The sequence below is a fragment of the Grampus griseus genome, assembly GCF_964374135.1.
Source record: "Grampus griseus genome assembly, chromosome: 21".
In the NCBI taxonomy this organism is placed as follows: domain Eukaryota; kingdom Metazoa; phylum Chordata; class Mammalia; order Artiodactyla; family Delphinidae; genus Grampus; species Grampus griseus.
This window is the reverse complement of record NC_139015.1, coordinates 20,529,855-20,553,553: the sequence shown is the minus strand read 5'-3', so window position 1 is coordinate 20,553,553 and position 23,699 is coordinate 20,529,855. Positions and strand designations below refer to the sequence as shown.

The 23,699-nt window shown below is 38.2% G+C and overlaps 1 protein-coding gene across 3 annotated transcripts in view; it reads right to left on the bottom strand.

Annotated features, from left to right (window-relative positions):
• The window catches only part of DLC1 (DLC1 Rho GTPase activating protein), a 401,322-nt gene that overhangs the window by 270,630 nt on the left and 106,993 nt on the right, over positions 1–23,699 (bottom strand). The gene's annotated exons all lie outside the window — the stretch shown is intronic.

Below are 23,699 nucleotides of genomic sequence, written 5' to 3'. Positions count from 1 at the left end.
GTCCTCCTGCCTGCAACCTTCAGCCCTTGCTGGTCCCCCACCTGAGATGTTCTTCCTCAGGAACCTGTATGGTCTGCTTTCTCACTTCCTTCCAATCTTTGCTCAAAAAAAACAATGTTAACTTCTTAGTGAGGCCCACCCTGATCACCAAAAGCCCACATCTCACCCATTCTGCCTATCTCTCTTTTTCCTGAGAACATATCATTATTAAACATACTAATATACTTTACCTTTTTGTTGCTTTTTTTCCCTCCTGTGTACTATCAGCTCAAAAAGGGAAGGGACTTATAATAATTATTATTATTTTTGTCACTTTTGTTCACTGATGTAGAGTTTGCCATGTGCTCAATAAATGTTTGTTGAGTGACTGATTGACCTAATGTTGGTGTTCCCCATGGTTTTCTCTCAGTCCTTTCTCACATCACTTGGGTGATTATCTCCCCTTTAAAATCATCTATCTGCAGATAACATTCTATGGCAGATCTCTCCTTCTTGGAGCTCCAGACATGTATATTTAAATTCCTTCCCAGGAGTTGGCCTTGGCATTTGTATTCAATAGGACTCCTTCTCCTGCAAATGGCTTAAGCACATTGATATGCATAACTGAGAAGTCCAGTTGTAGGGCTGGCTTCAGGTGTGGCTGAGAACAGGGCTCAATGTCAACAAAACCTGCCTGTTCTGGCCCCCTCACTCAGCTCTCCTTCTCTATTTTGGCTACCTTCTTAGTTTCTCCTTCAGGGGTGGCAAGATGGCTACAGCAGCCCTAGCCTCATCTTCTTGTGACTCTAAATCCAGTGCAAAGGAGACAGCCTCTTTTCTAGTAGGTCCAAGAAAATTCATGATATTCAACCTCTAAAGGGATTGGCTTAGGACAGGTGGAGCCCAGCCCCCCTCACTCAGCCACCAGCAACACAGACACACACACTCACCCACACCTCGGGCCAGGAGAACTGCAGGATGTTTAGTGACGCTGGTCTGGCTTACATGCTGCACTCTTGGGGGTAGCCTTGGGGGTTGCCCATGAACTGGATGTTGCAGAAGGATCCTCAAATGAAAACTGAGGGTGGTTTTCAGAAGGAGAAATGGATGTCAAAACATTCCCTGCTCGGGTATCATCGTCTTTCTAGTTGCTCAGTCATTAAGAGGTGTTGCTTCCTCCCTCTTTGCTCCTTACTTCTGATACATTACTTTACTATACAGATTACAATTCTTCAGTATATCTTGGCCCCACCCATGCCTCCTCCTCCACATTCCTATGACCTCATTCATGTTTCAGTTATTTTTTGTGTGCCCAGATCACCGCAAAAGCCTTTAAAATAACATCCCTTCCTAGAATTATTCCAATGTGTTCTATCTCCATGCAAAAGAGATTTTTTCCAAAATGCACACATGGTCTCCAGCGCAACCCTTCCTCCCAGTGTCCTCTGATGGAGCCCCCTCATCTTTGTTATGCTGTAGGAGACACTTTCGGATCTGACTGTAACCGTCCTCTGCAGCTTCCACTCTGAGCTCAAAGCCCTGCACTTAGGCCAGACCAAATCACCTGCTTTCTCACCTCCATGCCATGGTTCCCACTGACCATTTTGCCTGAAAAGTTCTTCCCTTGGCTCTTGACACCTCCACCAGGGTAGCTCCGTCAGTCCTTAAATACTTAAGAAATACTTTTGAGCACTCACCTACATATCGTTTTTCCCTGATTCCCTCAAAACTAGTTTAGGTATCCCGCCCCTAAGTTAGAATTGGTTGTTTATTAGTGTGTTTCCCTATTTAACTGTGAGCTCCTTGATGAAGTCTGTTTTATCTTAGTATCTAGCACATGCTTGGCACGTAGTAGGCACTCAATAAATGATTACTGAATAAGGAAATAAACTGTAAATAACCAAAAGGTAAATTTGGTATTTAAAAGCATCTTCACTACTGAGCAAATACATCATAAACAGGTCAAATAAAAGCTGTGGTTCTATAATGATTCATTCTCAAGGGCCAAATCCTCTTGTAAACATTCACTGGGGAGTGATGGAGGCAGGTAACAGATGCATTAAGATAGACTGAGAGATGATTCATTTGACCTGCGATTTGAGATTGCGCTTATTGGGAAATAGTTATAGCTCCTTACTATTTACATTCCATTTATTACTTCCTTCTAACATGTGTGTATGTGTGATTTTGATAATGGGAAATAGGATACTAAATGTCTGAAAAAAAATGGGGCTAAAGGGAACTGACCTGTATCATCCATTATTTTAAAAGCTCCAGAAAATTCCAAGTCAAAGGTTCAAACTCATGCTTTCCTTAATAATTGCCAATAAAGACTAAACATTTATAGAGAGAACTGCAATCAGTATAAGTCATTGTTTACATGGGTAGCTTGTTACAACCATTTTGTACACAAACAGCAGTATTGTTCTAAGATTCATAGTCAGTTCACTACCATTCCAAGGAAATGTCCAAACAAATTCTTCTATGATGGTGTGACAAGAACATCATTTCTTCAGAGGTGCCAACACAGGCGCTAACACAGAAATCCCTTTTTTAAGTGTCTCTATTCAACATTGATAAAATGGATGCTTACTTGCTGGCATCTGAATTATTACAAATATGAGATAAATACGGTTCGTGAACTTTCTGTCATATTTTGACCAAAGGGTAAAGTATTTCCTCACCTTCTCAACCACAAAGGAACACACCATTGATAGAAACAGGCAAGTAATAGAGGTACACAATATGCTTCATTTTAAAAGACACAGAACTCTTAATATTCTGTTCAGCACAAGATTTTTGCTCATATAGAAAGAAGCCTATGTGTTAAGCCATTAAGAAGCCAGATAAACAAATTTTCCAGGAACATATGCATTTCAAATTTATAATATATATACTTTAGAATATTCCCAATGAGGTAAGATGGTTGGGATGCCCCCAATACCAGCAGCCACCATGGTATGGCTCAGAGAACAGCAACGAAGAAGCATAGCTACAGAAAGCAGCAAAGATGGCTATAACTGAAACCCAAATGGCAATTATTAAGATGGATGCAGAGAGGGGTGACTGGATTATTAATCTTTTTCATCATCCTCAGCTTCCCAGATAATGACCACATTCATTAGTGTCATTCTGAATACAAAAGTGCGCAGTGGGGTTTCCCCGATGATGAAAGGGTTCCTTCCTCTTTCACTTTTCCCTGTAGTGGAATATCCCAATCTTTCTGGGAACTTGACGCTATAAAGCGCTCCTCATCTTATGACAGGACATGTAGGACAAGCAGGTCCTTTATGGACTGTTGGTTTGCTTACTTGTTCCCTTTCTAAATCACACATGTGAGTCGCCTTAATTCACCCTAGTACAGAAAATACCAGAATTTGATTCAGCTCACAGAAAAATCTTCCATAGAATTTAGGCAAAATGCAAACATGCTATTTAAAATAGTTGTAAATTTGCCAAAATAATTTTATGTTCTCCTTTTAAAGAGCACATCTGTTGTATAAACTGAAGTATAATAACAGCTATCATTGGTAGAGGGCTTACTATGCATCAAGCACTCTGATGAGAAATTTACTTTATAAATCACTGAATCTTCATGAATAACCTTTTGAAGCGGCTAGTTAAATTATTTAATTAAAATAAAAGTATTTTAAAACTAGCTTATTATAAATAATAAAAAAGGTAAAATGCGTAAATGTACATTCATATAAAAGGAAATTTTATAATTACCATAATTATTATACTATAATAGTATACATTATCATTACAGATCATATATAAATCTGTATTGCTCTGGTTCATGAAAATATTGACTATAATTTCCAGGTTTGGAGTGCTTTATTGAATTTTAACCTAAATCTAATAATTTTCCAAAAGAATTCAAAAAAATAGAAAAAGCATTAAAGAAGGACAAATTATACGTACCTATAACGTGACATTATCTGCTCAAGAGGTTTGTGTGGAAATGCTATAAATGAAAGAACTATATCTTCTTTTAAGTTGTGATTTTTAATATTTAAAATTTGCCTCTTAAAACAGGACTCAATCCTAAATAGACATTTCTCCAAAGAAGATATACAGATTGCCAACAAACACATGAAAGGATGCTCAACATCACTAATCATTAGAGAAATGCAAATCAAAACTACAATGAGGTATCACCTCACACCAGTCAGAATGGCCATCATCAAAAAAATCTACAAACAATAAATGCTGGAGAGGGTGTGCAGAGAAGGGAACCCTCTTGCACTGTTGGTGGGAATGTAAATTGATAGAGTCACTATGGAGAACAGTATGGAGTTTCCTTAAAAAACTAAAAATAGAACTACCGTTTGACCCAGCAATCCCACTACTGGGCATATACCCTGAGAAAACCATAATTCAAAGAGTCATGTACCACAATGTTCACTGCAGCACTATTTACAATAGCCAGGACATGGAAGCAACCTAAGCGTCCATCAACGGATGAATGGATAAAGAAGATGTGGCACATATATACAATGGAATATTGCTCAGCCATAAAAAGAAACGAAATTGAGTTATCTGTAGTGAGGTGGATGGACCTAGAGTCTGTCATATAGAGTGAAGTAAGAAAGAGAAAAACAAATACCATATGGTAACACGTATATATGGAATCTAAAAAAAAAAAAAAAAAAAAGGTTCTGAAGAACCTAGGGGAAGGACAGGAATAAAGATGCAGATATAGAGAATGGACCTGAGGACACGGGGAGGGGGAAGGGTAAGCTGGGACGAAGTGAGAGAATGGCACTGACATATATACACTACCAAATGTAAAACAGATAGCTGGTGGGAAGCAGCAGCATAGCACAGGGAGATCAGCTTGGTGCTTTGTGACCACCTAGAGGGGTGGGATAGGGAGGGTGGGAGGGAGGGAGACGCAAGAGGGAGGAGATACGGGGATATATGTATACATATAGCTGATTCACTTTGTTATACAGCAGAAAGTGACACATCACTGTAAAGCAATTATATTCCAATAAAGATGTTTTAAAAAAAATAAATAAAAAAATAAAATAGGTCTCAGTGGAATAGAAATGCTCTGTTAATTGTCATGTAGTTGTTATGGATTTAGATCCCCCACAGTGAGCATTTCAAATCCAAGCTTCAACTTAACCTCTGACCCAAGAGGCCAAAGGGCAAGCTGGCTCAATCCTTAATTCTTTAAATCTACTATCTAAATTGGAAATTTCAACAGCTATTTTTTTAGGCATATGAGTAAAATTAAAAAAATCATTTATATACTTCGAAGCTTGGCTACCATTCTAATTCAAAGAAGAGCATAATGTACATGTAACTATGAGTCATTTATTAAACTTGGGTTAAAAAAGCCCTGGAGATTATACATATATAATATTTTATATATTATCATTATAATATATATTATGTGTTATATGTATATTGTCAACTTAAAAAATATCAGGAAATATTGATATCTAGGATTCTTGTTAGAGTGTCTTGCAGATTTTCTAATTTTCTCTTGATTTTTTCACCAGCATGAAATCTGAAAAAGTTTAAATTGTATTCTAGTTACTACTCCAAGAAAAAGTATCCAAAAGAAGAAAGATGTGCCCCTGTAGTCTTAGTTCTGTCTTCTGAATGAAGAGATGGTCTGACTGTGAGGAACTAACTGATCCCGTGAACTATTACACTGACTGTCTGTGCAGTGGCTCCTACCTTCTGTTATAGAGAATATGGGGAGGATTTTCACACCACCCAGTAAACACCATTCAACAACGCATGTGATCAGTTCCCTGCTTTCTTTTAATAAGGCAGAGAACAGTGAGGTGCTGCCAGTGCGGCTGGGAGGATTAGTAAGGATGTGTGCTCCTCCTGCCTCTAAGTCCCCCTTAATGGGGCAGCCCTCCCTGGGACCTGGCACTGAGAGGGCACAGGGTGACCCTCTGGTCACGCCCTGACCTGAAGTCCAGCACCCTTTCCTTTCCCTTCTCCCCACCCACGACCACCCTACTCATCAGGCAATTTATGAATATAGGAGAGACAATATAGTTAGAATAGAAAGTGTGATTTGGGGATAATAGAGTTAGAAATGTTAAGAAATAAAGCAGGTAGGTGTGGGGGAGGGGGAGGAGTGCTTTGTTTTATGGATTCATAACTAGCACAGGGAGAGTGGAAATTTAGAGTTGTCAGTACACTTTTCATCTTTCTTGAGGATTCTGTCTCATGATATCATTCCAAAACTCTGACAAAGTAACTGCCTGCTTTTACCTACAAAAGTCTTCCGTGTGACGGAAGTAAGACAAGACTGCTCTTTTTAGCCACTATTAATCCTAGCTCTTGTCAAGTGACTCAGATCAGTGGGTCTGTGTCAGTGTTCTCCACCTGTTAAATACTGATGACCATGGCTGATTTCATGGCTATTCAGCATGGATTATGTGTGTCAGCAGATTGTAAATATCATGGAAGAAAAAAAAGAAAATCTGGTAGAAACCATCAGTGACAAAAAGCAATAGCTAATGAGTCTTTTAGTTGTTCCGAACTCTTGCACTGTGATTTACTAGTTTTTGGTTTTGGTAGATGAAGATGTTTTTGGTAGATAAGTTAAGGACAGTGTGGTAGAATGAGATTTTTAGGACTTGGCTAAAAAGAATCTACCAAATTGCATGCTTTTAAGTCCAGGGACGGCATCTTATTTCTCCTTCAATTTTCAGTGCCTATAGAGATCGGCACATGGTAAGAACCCCACTTTCTGTTCAATGAATCAATGAAAAGGAATAAAAACTAGTGGAAATAAGAAGTAATCAAAAAGTAATTTATCAAATCTAGCCCTTTAAATTATGTATCATTTAATGAATCATTCTAAAAGAAGTTATAAATATGAACAACTCTATGACAAGAAGACAGATGTCTGCCACAAGAATCCTCTTTGTTGTAAGAAGCCAATTAAGGGTGTTTATAAAATATTATAACAAGATTCTTTCAAGGGGAACCACTTTGAAAATTAAAAGTTTGTAGAGAGGAAATGGCAAATATATGTCAAAATTCCCTAATCATACTAAGCCATAGATGCTTACAGAAATACTGCAAAACCAAATATCCCCTAGAGCAGGAGCCCCCGACCCTTGGGCGGTGGACTGGTACCTGTCAGGAACTGTGCTGCACAGCAGGAGATGAGTGGCGGGTGAGCTAGCAAAGCTTTATCTGCCACTCCCATTGCTATCCATAGTTCACATTACCGCCTGAACCATATCCCCCCCACCCCCCCACCGTCCCCCCATTCAATGGAAAAATTGTCTGGCACGAAACCGGTCCCAGGTGCCAAAAAGGTTGGGGACTGCTGCCCTACAGATACTTTGCCTTACCTGTACTTCCATTGGCATTTACTGTGCAATATACATTTTTTGATAGCACTGAAAGTCCTCAAATATCCTCTGTGAATTTAACTTCTTAAAGTTCCTGAAAAGTCACCTAAAGTTCTCCGGTTTTGGAACATTGGAGGCACAATTCTTAAATAGGTGACTCCTAATGATGAAAGGTGAATTTATAGAACCTAAATTGCCTCATAGTGTGGATCTATTTTGTTTATAAAGTGATATGTAATTTGACCAGAAGATGGCAGCATTCTGAAAGAAAAAAAGAGAACCAAAACAAAGCAAACATGAAAACAAAAAGCAAGATACAGCAATTACCATGCTTTTTATTGTTCAAGGTCTTAATGAGGACACTATTTTAATTAGGGTTAATTTTTTTGTATATTATTCTTTTCAAGGTTTAAGATTTCCTCATTCCAAGAAAAATAACGAGTAATTGTAAGAGCCTACCTGTACTATTTTCTCATCAAAGTCCTTTGAAAGATACAATAATTATCTCTAGATAGAATTTTTTTAATGAATTTATTTATTTTATTTATTTATTTTTGGCTGTGTTGGATCTTTGTTGTGGTGCGCAGGCTTCTCATTGTAGTGGCTACTCTTGTGTAGCGCATGGGCTCTAGGAGAACGGGCTTCAGTAGTTTGTGACTCGTGGGCTCTAGAGCACAGGCTCAGTAGTTGTGGCGTGGGCTTAGTTGCTCCGCGGCATGTGGGATCTTCCCGGACCAGGGCTCGAACCCATGCCCCCTGCATTGGCAGGCGGATTCGTAACCACTGTGCCACCATGGAAGTCCCTCTAGATAGAACTTTAAGTTAGTACTGTAGTTTTACTTCTCTTGGAGTAAAAATAATATCTTAAAATAATACATATGGAACTCAAACTTATGTTCCAGAAAGATATTAAATGTGTTAAAATTTTTCTCCAAAATATCTGTTTGGGTTGAAGGAATGTTCTTGTATGCTGTAAATGCATTATATAGAAACATAATTTAAAAAACATGAAAACATTCTTCCATGGAGAAATATCTATCTATCTATATATCTACGTGTAAATTTATTTAGTTAGAAATATTTAAAAGAAGAAAAAAGCCCTACATCAGCCTGAAAGAGTAACAGAACTTCCCTTATATGTGTAACTTACTAACAACTTGAATTGAATTGAAAAGATGCACAGGGAAGCATATAGCTCATGTCCTTGTAATGTCCCTTGCAATTTATACAGCAAATGGAATTATGGACAATTCACTATGACAATATTCTTCAAGCCAGTTAAGTGAGTAATGTTGTTTATTCTATGTAACTCAGAAATATGCTAGCATAATTGTAAAAAAAATAATAAATACATGATGTAACTAATGAAAAACACTGAAATGATTTAAATTTTGTGCCTCCTGCTTTTAAATGGCATCGTATAGTTTTTGCCACATAATTATTTTCTGGTTTGATGGCAATATTTTAATGAAAGTTTTCAGGCATTTCGTAAGAAAAAATTACATCTAGTACCCTATTACTTCAAAAAGCTTAAAAAATAGTCTATCAGCTTGAGTCTGAACATAAGCAGGTATCCCTGGGGCCTATTCCTGCTGCCCAGGCATCTCCCTAGTCAGAATATATTCCTTTACTCCCCTGAATCAGCCTGACCTAATTCCCTCCATCCATGCTTTATCTGACCATTTGAGACTCAACAGGTGTACTTATCACTGAAACCCATCCTTCTTTATCCCAAGAAGCTACTGAAGTTTCTAGAGCTCAGCCCCAAACTGAACGTCCAGTACTCCTGGCCAGGCAGGGTCCATCCCTGGTCATTGCATTGGACCTCTTTCCCAACACAATTCCCAAGAAATGGACTCTTACGGGAAGGATGTTTCTTCAGTACTTAGAGCAGAAGAAGAAATCAAGCCCCATAATAGACAAAAAATTATGTCACGTAGACCCCAAAGCAGAAAAAAGGGAAAGTCTAGGCAAACTGCTAAACACATTTTATTCTCTCCGCAAGAATACAAGTATTCATTTTAAACCTGTCATCATCAGTTTTTTTTTGTTGTGTTCAAATTTGTTAATCTACAGCTCAATTGTTGGTCAACATACAAACTATTTTGTAATATTTTAACATGTCACCTGATCAGCCTGTGTTCTGACTTAATGTTTTTAAAGAAAACACATATTTAAATATTTTTCCCTCCTTTGGGGGTTATAAGCTCTGCCTTTAGCTGGGCCTATCGAGGAACTGAAGAGTGGTACTCATTCAGTTTTGGGTTGTGTGTACCTATCTTTAGTCCTGTCTGAATACAGTTTCAGTGACTGACAAAAAAGTACCACCATAACCTTGAATTTGTGGTTTCGTCTTGTTCAGTGTTCTTGTCTCTCAGACAGCAGCAGAGCGGAAATGTGTTCCCTGGCAGTCATAATCACAGCTCAGGACACAGATCCCTGTGATAGGATGATAAAATTGAAGTTGTGATTTAAACCCTAAGGTGACAGATTCGATATCAAAGTGAGTTGTGAGACAGAAAAAAAGAGTAGATCTTGCAAAAAGTATTTGGAGGAGAAAGCATTAGAGCAGGGGTCCCCAACCCCTGGGCCACAGACTGATAGCGGTCTGCGGCCTGTTAGGAACCGGGCCACACAGCAGGAGGTGAGCGGCGGGCTAGTGAGCAAAGCTACATCTTACGCTCCCCATCCCCCCATCACTCGCGTTACTGCCTGAACCATCCCCGCCACCACCCCCAACCCATCCCGGGTCTGCTGAAAAATTTTCTTCCACGAAACCGGTCCCCGGTGCCAAAAAGGTTGGGAACCACTGCATTGGAGAACTCTCAAAATTTCCCCCGAAGAACCTAATAGCATCAGGAATCAGAAGATATTTGGGATAAAGTGATTTTGGAGAGAGATTTGGGGGTGCTATGAGTTCTCTCCCACATCTTTCCCTATAAGGAAAGCTGAGTAGGGAGCCTGCTCTAATTTCAAGGCCGGTTAAAGGGACTTCAATGGGATCATTCAGACATGGAGAGGATATGTGTCTCTACAGCACGGGGTCCACGGGAGCCTGACAAGACCTGCTTGGGCTGCCTAGCTGGGGATGAGCCAAAGGAAAAGTGGCTGTCCTAGTATCAGGTGAATTCCTAGACTGCTCAGGGAAAAGGCAGTGTTAGTGTTTCTTATGGATCTCAGATGTACCACATGGCATCATTTAAGGACCTGCTCAGAGGGCTGACTAGAGGTGTAAGCTGGCCTTAGCAGGGAGAAGCTAAAAATGTCCTTACATTCCTAGGGGCTGCAGGAAAAATAAGGGACCTGCAAAAATAGAAAAGAGAGTTTACATTAAGAGAATTGGAGATACAGTAGCTAATGTCCAGGAGGGGTCCCAATGATCGTTTTCTCCTGGTCCACGTGCACTGGTTAGTCCCCTCCCACGTTGATCAGTATTGTACAACCAATAGAATATAACAGACATTATGGTGTGGGACTTTCAAAACTAGTTCATAAAAGGCATTGGAGCTTCTGTCTTGGTCTTTTAGGTTGCTCACTCTGGGAGAAGCCAGCTGCTATGGTGTGAGGACACTAAGGCTGTCTCATGGAGAGACTCATGCAAAGAAAAAGCAATTTGCCAGCTAAGTGAGTAAACCATTTTGGAGGTGGATCTTCCATCCTTAGCCAACACATGACTGCAACCTCATGAGAGGCCCTACAGTACTAGAAAGAACTGCGTGAACAGGCTGCTCCTGAATTCCTGGTCCATGGAAACCATGAGACACGATAGATGATCACTGTGGTTTTAAGCCACTAAATTAGGGTTGATTTGTTATGCAGCAATGGATAACCAATCCAGATTTCGACACTAGGAATGGGGTGCTCCTATAACAAAAAAAACTAAAAACTGACAAAATGTGGGTGTGGCTTTGGGTTCGGGTGGCAGGTGAATGCTAGATGGACCATGAGGGGAGTGATATTGAAAGACTAAAGGACGTCAAAGATACTGTTGCATAAGCATAAGCTGGATGGCCTTTGAGGAAGCTTTCAGTTATAGTTTAAAGAAAAGCAAGGGAAATGTTATTAGGAGAAAAGGGATCTTTTTTATCTAGTGGCAGAAAGTTTAGCAGTACTGTTGTGTAGTAATGTGGAAAGTAGAAAATGTACCTCGGGTACTTAGTAATCTAGCTAAGGAGATTTCCAAGTTGGGTTAAAGGTGCTGCCTGACTTCTTATTATACTAAAATGCAAAAGGGGAGAGACAAGTTTCTTCCCTGTCTCTGTTTCTTCCCAGTCTCTCCAGACAATAAATGTTGCTAAAATTAAGTGGTTTCTGGGTAAGATCAAATCCAGGTTACAGCCAAGACAGTATGGTCTAAAGGTAAAGTCCTCAGATATATCTAAGCTAATACTTCAGAGAACTGTTCAGACAAAAAGCTCTCCAAGGGTTTTTGGGGTATATGTCACAGATCCTTTACATTAAATAATAGAGTTTTTAAGAATCACCAGGGCATTGTCTCTCAGAAGCCTCAATAGGGGTGTCTAAGGTAGAGAAAGGTTTATCTTGAAGAGATTTGTAAGTGTGGCTTTTGTCTAATGGAGTGAGCCCTGATAAGACAAACAGGAAATGTACAAAGTTTTAAAGAGATTGCACTAGTAGAAACATCTCCATCTTGGATCAAAAGATTCAGAGACAGTGCAAAAGCAATAGAAGGTCATGAACCTCCCAACCCTCTACAGGCAGAAACCAAGATGAAAACTGCTCAGCTGCAAAAACGTTGGTCATTTCATAAGAAAAAGGAACGAGTCAAAAGGCAGAACTAAAGGCATCTCAGAAGGCTGAACCAGAAACCACGTAGTAGTAGAAATGATTCCCAGCCAAGAACCTTCACGCATATGCCCTGCTGTTTTTTAGACTTTCTATAGACAAGTGGCTTCTAAGTGCCTCACATTTTCCCTTTTTTTGAATGGGGGAGTTTATAGTGGTTCTGCTGTGTCTGTCAAACCGTTGTATGTTGGGTGTGTTCACATGTCTTCAGGTCAAGAGGAACTATACTTGAGGGGCTGTACTTGACGAACTGTACCTGAAGAGTCTCATCTGAACCTGGATCTGATTTATACGACAAGACCTCAGACTTTGCAAAGATGTCATGAGATGAGTCTTAAGGGGGCCTCTGGAGGAGGTGAATGTCTTTGCATGTGGGAGAGACATGACAAATTGTGGTACCCAGTTTTCAAAATGTCCCTCAATAATTTTCACTTTTGTAAACATGCATTTGTTTAGTCCCTTTCCACAATGAACCAGAGCTGGTCTGTGTGACCAACAGAATATGGCAAGCATGCCAGTTTGACTTCCTTGGTTTCTTTTACTCACTCTGGGGGAAGCCAGGTGCCATGTCATGAGGACACTCAAGTAGCCACACTGAGAGACCCACATAGAGAAGAACCAATTTTCTAGCACTCATCTGCCAGTCACATAAGTCAATTTACAAGTGGATCTTGAAGCCCCTGTAAAGCTATTATATGACAGCATCCCAGCAGGCACCTGTCTGCAACCTTATAAAAGACCCTAAGTTAAACCAGAATTTCTCTCAAATTCTGAACTTACTAAAAACCATGAGAAGTAATAAATTATGTTTCAAGCCACAAAGTTTAAATATGATATTTCACACAGCAAAAGATACTGATACAGCAGGTGAGAGATCCTTGAATATCTCCTGGACCCACAGAGCACTCATGCTCTTCCAGTGAGGATTTCTCTGTGCTCCTCTCCCTTTCACCTCCCCGACACAGCTGCTGGCAAGTGACGTACGTGGTGAGCTAGAAAAGGAAGCCAACCCTCCACCCCCAATCTTCCCTGGCTGCAAGCAGACACCTGCCTTAGCAGAACAAAACTAGCAGAACAAAACTAGAAGAGAGGGAGAGCCTTACAGAAAAGGAAGACTGAAATGTTGATTATTATAGGGACAGAACTTTTTCATTTCTGATTCAAGAAAGCAGTATTCCAAAAATTCCATATTTTGGAATTTAAAATGATTGTGTTACTTAACAATATCTGGAAAGAGCCATGAAAGTCCCTAAGTTTTTGTCTAAGCAGGGAGGGAGGAAAGTAGCTGCCATGGGTGTTTGTTGTGGAAAAATTAATCTGTTTTGTGATTTCTTCCATTAGGTGGTACATGTTTAACAAGACTACATTCCTAAAAAAATTAAACAGTGCAAGAAAAGATGACAAATCTTCCCTCAGTAAAACTTCCTCTGCTAGCCTCCGTCTTTCCTTCTTTCCATTATTATCAAAAACATCCTGGAAGCATGTATACTTAAAATGGGTACATTTTATTGTATGTAAATTTTATCTTAATAAGGTTGATTTAAAGAAAAAACACTGCTTTTCCTCCTCATACCTACTTCTGCTTCTTTATTCCTTATCTTAGACAACGACCCTATCATTGTATTACTTTTCCAAGACACAAATTTTGAATCCACACTTAATCCTTCCTTTCTCTCGTCTTTTTTGCAAAAGCTCGGTTTTTAAAGCCTATCAGTTCTACTTCCAATAGTGTATCTTCCCTGTTCCTTATTGTTGTTCCCTTCAGGTCATCACTCTCCCTGGCCTAAATCATTGTCACAAAAGTTTATCTGCTCTTCCTAGCTCTTTTCGATGTCTCCTAGACGCCCTCCACTCTGATTCCATTTTTTCCTGCATTTGTGGAGTTCTAGTTCTTTAAAATATAAATCAAATCATTTTGTTTTCTTATTTAAAAGCCATCCTCGCATTTCCCTTAAAGTAGATTTTTTGGACAGGGTATGGAAAGTTATCCACAAACTTGCCCAAAGGCTATTCTAGATACGTTTTCTGCCAGGCAGAGTTATGTACCCCATTCTTTACTCAATTACCAATAAGCCGTGAGGAGACTGCTTTTTTGTTTTCTGATGTTTTTTACACTCTATTCCTTTTCTCCTTTCCTCACCTGGGAAACTCCTAGTTATTATTAAAGTCCACATTCCATTGTCATTTCCTCTGGAAGTCTTACCTAAGGGTTCCCATCTTCTCTAACAGAACTAATACATTTCTTAAACATTTAATCCTTAGATTCGGTATAACTTTAATTTGGTACTTATTACATCTTTTCATAACCACGTGTTTGCTTACATCACAGAGTGCTCCTCATGAAGGTGAAGGCCATGACATGTGTGGTGGAGACTGCAGAGCTACTCCCAGATTCCCCCTCCAGGGCCGATTCCCCTGCTCCTGGGAATAGTGGCTGCCAATGGTTACATCTGTTTCCCTCTTTGGGAAATGCCCTTGACAGCCAGGAACTGCCTCATTCAAGACTACATCAGTTTCTAGGGGCAGCCTAAGAGTGCAGGGATACAGAGATCCAGCCTCCCTGTCTCAATTTGGGACAACTCTGAAGGGCCATCCAAGCTCCAGAGAGCTGCAGAGAGTTAGCCGAGGCTGCAACTGTTACTGCATTGCAGCTCAGCCAACTCTGCTGTCTGACCAGTTCTGCCTTCCTCACTTCTATGCATGTCTGTCTCCCAAGAACACTCACCAATAAAGCTTCTCCGGCCAATTCCTGGTCCCGGAGTCTGATTCCAAAGATTCCAATCATGTCATTTCCCCCCTCTGTTTTTTCTTAAATTCTATCCCAGTGTCCAGCACAGCTGCTTACACATAGCCATAGTGGGTTCTTATAGTTTTTTGGGAAAAAAAAAGAATTGAGTTTTATAACACTAATGTTCACAACATTAATAGTATTAGAGTTCAGCTACATTATTAATTAGAAAGGTTTTTGTTTAATAAAAAGTAGAATAATTTCATAAGGACATGACTACATCACTTAGATATATTACACATGGATAATAATATTTTTCTTTACATTCTGATTAAATTAAGGGGTTCTAATAAATATTTTAAAAGTTCAATATTATTAGAAACAAAAAAATTGCTCTTTAACAAATATACAAGTCCTTTTTAGTCTATGTAACTACATGAGAGGATATTAGAAATTCAGATAAAAATATTTGTAGAACTATCATCATAGTGTTATATAATATTGTATTTAATACAGAAAAAAACTACAGATGTGCTATAAGTAGGGAAATAATTGCACGATTTTGATATATTCACAAAATTCAAACTGTAAAATTTAACACTTAGTTAATATTTGCTTAGGAAATACATTTAAGTGGAAATTCTACTAGTTCTGAATTCTAAATGTTTTTATCTATTAAAAGTTATTTAAAATTCTGACTTTACTCCCCAATAGACAGTAAAAAATAATGTAAAACTATCTATCTACAGCTCAGTGTCTGCAATATAGAATTTAATAATCTGCTTCAGCAGAATTCCAGACCCAGGCTAAGTCGAGTTGCTCTGATCCAGAGTCTGCTCTCTCTCCCACTTTTTTTGTTTCTTATTGGCACCCAGAGGTTGTTGCCCTGACAACAGAGAAGTTCTGGAGGCAACTTCGCCAGGATGCTCTTGGAAATCAGAGGCTATCTGGACCCAAGAAAAAATTCTCCAATGTTTTCCTCACCCGTATAATTCGTTTAGTCTGGGATTTAAACAAAATTAATGCTATGGATGGATCAAAGAGGATTTTATTCAGAAGGCCAATATATAAAAGGGATAAAAGTAAATAAGTCTGGCTGGGGCAGGGAGAGGAAGGCAGCTCTGGGGGTGCCCAGAGTGCACAATCTGAACAGCACTGATTTATTGTTATTATCGCCTATTTGTATGATTCTCTGCATTTCACAGAATGACTAATGTGGTAAATTCCCATTCAGTAAATTACTATAGTACTTATACAAAGGTAGGGCCTTCAACATGAATCAGCAGAACAACAACAAAATAAAATGGATAAAGCAATCTACAGTAAAAAGGACACAACTGTTTTCATGAGTGTCAATTGATATTCCTTTGAAGCAGTTTACTAATTCAGAAGTTGCCTGGATTACACCAAGTTGTCACAGTGGAAAGAACAGAGAATCACTAAAAAGTGAGAGTGGCAACAATAATCTAAGGAATATGAACCATTCATTCATTCAAAAAAAGAAACTAGCATATAAAATTCTCATTAAATAAGCAGAATATCAAGAATATTGATATTTTTCAAGTGATTGTGCCTTGAAAAAGATAAAGAGTGAAGATAAAGAGTAAATGACACTTCATATTTTTGTTACAACACCAACTGTTTAGATGTGTGATATTCAGAATACTCAAATGCTTGGTTGCTGTTTTTACTTTTTCATTTAGAAATCTGGTATGTGGTAGACAGCTCAAAACTATAGTCACAAAAGCCCTCTGTATAAACTTTGTACAACGTCTACTGAATATTCACACGGAATCCCCAGTTAAACATTTCAACTGACTTTAACTGTCTTTAAGAAGTGAGGGTAGAGGCCACCAAATGCCAGGGGCAGCATTAATTATCAGTCAAAGAATCAAAGTAGGGAATCAGAAAAAGAATGGTAACACTAAATATATAATTAGAACTTGGGGACAACTCTGTTTGAGATGAAGAGAGCTCTGTGAAAATGGCTTATGGGTTATTATTATTGCTCAATGCTATGAATTATATTCTTGGTTGCTGTGATGTGGCGTGCCGTTGGCTTGCCATTTTACATTGCCCAGAAATAACTGGAAGTTGTTATTTCTCTTGGATGAAAATATGAGCTGGATTCGAGAAGTAACATCAGCACATGGAAAAACTAAATTTTCCTCATTGTAATGATAATAACATACAAAAGTACTATTCATATGACCAAATCTTCGGTTGCAGAGATTATTACTTTTTTTTTTTACTGTTTCTTGCCCTAACGGAATCTGTTCCATTCTTACTGTCCTCTCAGTTTTAGGTTCCATTTTCCCCATCATTCTTTTGGTTGCAGGAGTTCTGCTCCAGACGTCTAATTAGCCAGGTTATTATAAATGAAACACAAACAAAATAGAAAAACAATTTTTCCAACTCAAAAAATTACTTAAACATCATGTGCTCAGACTTTAGTATTAAGGATCAGTATATCTGGATGCAAGTTGTACTTATTCTTGGCACAGTGAAACTCCTAGATTCTGAGTGAAAAGTCTTAAGTGAGGAGGTTATTGTGGAGATCAAATAATCCATCCCTGGGCTTCTCTGGTGGCGCAGTGGTTGAGAGTCCGCTTGCTGATGTAGGGGACACGGGTTCGTGCCCTGGTCGGGGAGGATCACACGTGCTGCGGAGCTGCTGGGCCCGTGAGCCATGGCCGCTGAGCCTGCGTGTCCGGAGCCTGTGCTCCGCAGCGGGAGAGGCCACAACAGTGAGAGGCCCGCGTACCACAAAATAAATAATAATTTAAAAAAATCCATCCCAAACAAGACTATCATGAATTAACATGTAAATAGATTGGAAACAGATATCAGTATCTTCAAACACAAGAAATGAGAGAATTTTGAATAATTTTAAATAGAAAAGCAAATGGTTATGAAAAATGTTTCTATTTTTCAAAGCCCAAAGTTAATGAATTACATATTTATTATTTCAAAATCCAGAATATGTGAATGGAATCCTCTACACTTTAGAATCAGAATTCTAAGAAATATCTCATTATAATAATCACAGAATGATTTCCTTTTTAGAAACATTTTTTCCCCAGCTCTCTGGTGGCTCAATTTTCCTTAAAAAAGCTATAAGATTTGGCTTATTTTTCTTTCTCATAAACAATGAGGATCTTAGTGAATAAATACTTCTTTAAAAATCCACATACTTTAATGTTATTGCTTGGCTATGTCAAAATTAAATTGCCACATTCAAAAGCATTACAATCAAAGGCATTTTTCTAAGACCATTACATTTTTGTTTGCAAAGTGGTAAATTGTACTAATTCAAATTTTTTGATGTTTCAGACTAAACTTTAAGAATTCTATGTGTGTCATTTTTCCTTTTACTATGCTATTTTCTTTACTTATCATATGTGACATTATGAAATACTCTTTAAATTCTAGTCAATTTTACATGTTACCTAACATTTTTCCCCCAAGAGTTCAGTAAAAAGGAGTATTTGCAGTTCCCAATGTCCCAAAAAAGACAATGTTTTATCCCTTTATTTTGTTTTCAATAGTGAGCAGCATTAGAGAAAATCACTAGCTTTGTTTAAAAAATCTGATAATCACTTAAGCAAAAATATAGAATATCCTGGTAAAACAAAATAGGGACCTACTAAAATTCTGCATATGAATTGCGTTTTAAATGATGCTTGAGAGTAATGTGATTTGGACTCCTGAATCTACACGCTATTTTTCAATTTTAGTGCCTACCATTTAATATGTCACAAGCATAATGACTTTAGCTAAATGATCACATGTATGAGATATGTGATTGCATTTAGATATAAAACCTGGTTTACACTGAAAGTAATTATGAGGAACCTCTGATGGTTTTTCTCTTCTTTCTTGAATCAGCCTTAATTTCCTTAATATGCTGTATAATTGGGACTAATGCCAACAACATTTTATAGTTTCATAGCAGATTAGACCATATCTCATTGGGTGAAAAAAGGAAAAAAATAAGATCCTGTTTTTTAAATGACTTAAACATTAACAGCATTCATTAAAAATAACGTAATGTCAAAATTCATACACAACGTCATCACCCTCCTTTTTACCTCCACTTCAAAATATTTATGCTTTTTAGGGAGGACAATACTATTGACAAGTGAATGTCAGACCCAAAAATTATTGTTTGCTTCCATCATGCCAGAGGGGAGAAAGATAATAGACTGTATGTAAGTGTCTCACTAAGTTGACTATAGCATAAACAGTTGTGTTTCAGAGTCACATTGAGAGATTTTTTTTTTCTTCAACAATAGGTTACACTGACCATGCAATTTTTGAAATATCAGGTTAAAGAGGCTAAAATATCAGGTTGACGGTGGCATTGGAGTACCACCTTTTTTAAAGTCATCTAGAAACAATCATGAACTTGCAGTCAGGACATACTCCTGAAGCTTTATTTCGGTCACACTCCAGCAGCATTTACGCAGGATTTACTCTGAACCATTCTTTGGAGGAGTTGGCAGTCTCTGGCATTCAGCCTGCCCTCAGCTCCCACCCTCTCCATGAGCTGCTGTCTCCACCCTCATCTATCTCATGGATATTTTGGTGGTAAAGATGAAAAGATTAGGGGTGTATTCGGTCTGTGGAATTAGAGCTACTGTTGCCAGCTTGAGCTGGAATAAGATATATTTGTCTTTTTTCATCTTGTAGCAATTACAATAATGAAGGTTAATAATTTCTGCTGTTTTTTAACATCTTAAAAGGAGGGTTATTTTGTAATTCCAACATTCAATACATTCTGATATGAATGCTGGTATCTTCCAACATTCCTTTAGATAGTTTAGGATACACTCAAAACTATCTAGCTGGGGTTCCCAATGCCCAAATGATTGAGGTTCTCATTCTGGTCGTTAGAATTCTAACACATGGCAACTAGTGGGGTTGTCTTCTCTATGAAGCTGATGTTACCTTACACAGCAGAACACCTTCTCTGTTCCTCCAGTACTTATTTTACAAATAAAATATGTTGTTTTTCTTATCTCAGCCTTGGTCTCTTTCTTCACAAATGTATGATTAATACTAATTTAATGACCACCTACACTAATCAGTATCTTTAAGAAAAACAACAACCACAACAAAACCTGTGGGGTTTTAGTGCCCAGCTTTAAAATCTTTCATGTAACAACCCTATATTAATTAATGCAGGAACAACTCAAGCAACTGAATACCCTGGTTAGAGGGATGTCAGAATATTGTTCTGCAGTGAATGAAAGCACTGTATAAAAAATGATATGACTATACATGCGTTGTTCGCAGAAGTGTCTAGTGTGAAAGGCATTATGAGACTGCCTCGAAGGAACAAAACCAAGAATTTAAGAAAGAAATTGATGATATTTTTGGCATTAAGCACCAGACCTTGTTTTTACTAATGTGTTTTTTGGTAGTGGATATCCTACCTTTTAACTTTTAAATTTTTTTGTGTCAAATACATTTCAGAAATCTACTTTAATGCTCAATTTTCAGCATGATATATACACAGTATTTATGAAAAATCTGAAGATTACTCATTGGTCCCCTTCTAATAATAAATATAAAAGTAGAAATCTTATTGAAAAATTGGCACTTAGAAATCCAAAGACCTTACACACAAAAGGAAAGCCAAATATTTGTGGTAGTCAGTCACCATTATAAATAGGTTCATAGCAGCAAATCAAATGTAACTTTAAATAATTCTGAAATGAAAGTAAGCATTCTGTAAAAATGTGACACTATGGAGCAGAAGGCTGGTTCATTTTAGGTGGATGTTAGAAGTAGGTGTTCTTTGAATTTAATGTTTCTACTTAATATTAAAATTGAAATTTTAGTTCATAGTGAAAAGAACAGCTCTGTAGGATACTAGAGTTTTCTTTCTTTTCACAAAGTAGCCAGGCTGCCATTATTCCCAAAGCTCCAAATTGAGGGGAAAAGTGTCTGTTTAATATCTAATAAAATAGGTAAAATTCTTCATTCTAATATTTTAACCCAGGAAAAACTAAAAACATAAAATTGATCCATGGCTCAAGACTTACTTTCTAACTTTAGTAAAAAGGAAATACTCAAAATAATAATAACACCAAAACCAGCAAAAAATAAAACACACACATGCTCATATTAAAGCAGCCCTTCCACCAACACAGAAGCCTGTTTTCCAAGCTTACTTTTTTTTTTAATTTTTATTGGAGTACAGTTGTTTTAAAATGTTGTGTTAGTTTCTATTGTACAGCAAAGTGAATCAGCTATATGTATACACATATCCCCTTTTTGGATTTCCTTCCCACTTAGACCATAGAGCACTGAATAGAGTTCCCTGTGCTATACAGTAGGTTCTCATTAGTTATCTATTTTATACATAGTATCAATAGTGTATATATGTCAATCCCAGTCTCCCAAGCTACTTTTTAAATTGGTCATTTTCTTTACGAAATTTCCTAAAAGTCAGTTGCCTTTGATAGCAAAGTGTTTTCTTCCCCTCTGGGTACTTCTTGTGGCCAGTTAGAGAATTTGACTAAACTATAGTTCAGTAGCTGAACAGAGTTGCATTTCCAGTTGTCTAACTCTACCTGCAGTATTGATCAAGATGTGTTAAATAGGTTTTGGGTGTCTTGAAGTGGAATATTGTATTTCAAGGCTGAGTCAATTGCATAATGATTCTCATCACTCACTGACTAGTGAGTTGTGGCATCACTACGAAGTTGTGATCGTGTGCCCAGGTCACACCTGAACAGCTGGATACATCTTCACTTCTGATTTTATTCCAAGTTGGCAACTTTTCAGTTAATATTTGATTTGCAGTGCATGAAAAAATATGTTTCTGTTCAACAACTGATTTTAATTATTTCTTAATTTTGCCTGTGGGGTGAATAGTTTGGTCAACTGATATGGCAAAACATGAACAATTTGAAAAAGGACCCATTATAAAGTACTCTAAGGGATTAAAGCCCTAGGAAAACTGATGGTTTTATGTTTCTCATTCTAAAACTTTACTGAAGATGGTTACCATAAAAATATGTACATTGCTCAATGGAAATATATTGACCACATTTATAAGCATGGGAGCATTGAAAAAAGACTAAGGAACTGCACACAGAGTTGTAGCAATGGTTACAAATTATAAGGTGACTACACTCTAAAATATGTACGTTTCAAGGGAGAAATAGTGGATACCAACAGTAATTATTCTAAAGTAAATGATGAACACAGAAAAAATGTTAGAGTGAAAAGAACACTCTTAGGGACAATAGAAGGTGCTTTAAAAAGCTAATTTAAGCATAAATACCTTTAAAAAAGGGAATTCACCTTCCTTTCTACTTACTTCTTTTTTTAAAAAAATACATTTATTTCTTTATTTTATTTTTGTTTGCATTGGGCCTTCATTGCTGTGCGTGGGCTTTCTCTAGTTGCAGCGAGCAGGGGCTACTCTTCGTTGCAGAGCTTAGGCTTCTCATTGCAGTGGCTACTCTTGTTGCGGAGCACAGACTCTAGGCACGTGGGGTTCAGTAACTGTGGCACGTGGGCTCAGTAGTTGTGGCTCGCGGGATCTAGAGCGCAGCCTCAGTAGTTGCGGCACACGGGCTTAGTTGCTCTGTGGCATGTGGGATCTTCCCAGACCAGGGCTCGAACCTGTGTCCCCTGCATTGGCAGGCGGATTCTTAATCAGTGCTCCACCAGGGAAGTCCCTCTACTTACTTCTTATATGTCAGCCCCACACCTGTCCCCAGTGTTCAAAAAGCCAACGCTCCAATTGTTCCCAAACCTTCAAGCTAAAACTTTTTTTTTTTTTTTTGCGGTACGCGGGCCTCTCACCACTGTGGCCTCTCCCGCTGCGGAGCACAGGCTCCGGACGCGCAGGCTCAGCGGCCATGGCTCACGGGCCCAGCCGCTCTGCGGCATGTGGGACCTTCCCGGACCGGGGCACGAACCCATGTCCCCTGCATCGGCAGGTGGACTCTCAACCACTGGGCCACCAGGGAAGCCCCAAGCTAAAACTCTTAAGAGGCTTTTATCTTTTCCCTTAATAAGAACGTGGTAAAATGAGATTGTTGAGTTTCATATTTGAATTTTGCATTTCAACCTTCTCTAGCGATTGTGGAAGAGAAGAGCAACACGTCACTGCAGTCTGCCCATTGGCACACATTATTTTTGACCCTATTTTTTCAGTGTACCTCAAAATAGCATTGGGTAGTATGTCATTGGCTCCTCCTATTTCCTGTATATACAGCACTACCATACAGCATGTCATTGCATTTCATTGTTTACATGCCTCCCTCCCTTGCTAGACTGTGAGATATTTAAAGACAGAGAATATATTTTTATTGCTCTCCAAGTCTTTTTTATCTTGCATAACACACGGCACATCGTAGGTGTTCAATAAATATTTATTCCATCAAAAATACTCTAGATATTCTTGCAGTTGAACATACATACTACATTTTAAATTCAAGTTTTCTCTTTTTAGTTTTATTTCAGATTTGCCTTTTATTTTAAAGGCAGGCAGAAAAGCAATCCAAACTTGCTTCTCTGTGTTAAGCTAACATGGGCATTTAAAAAATAATACGACACTATGATTTTCACTAAACTAGGAAAGGTTATTTTGGAGCTGCTGGGACTTTAGATATTTGAAGTAGTAATTACTTCCTCCATAAATGTTACCTTTAGAGTCAAATACTGCTTTCCTGTTGCAGTTCAACTTTTTACTTAAAGGAAAATGTCTTCTATTCACAAGTCACTGTGCTATACTATTACATGTAGTGATTCTCCTTTTCATTTGTTTTGGTAACATTGTAAAGTCTATGAAGCATCATAATAATAACAATAGTAGCTTACAT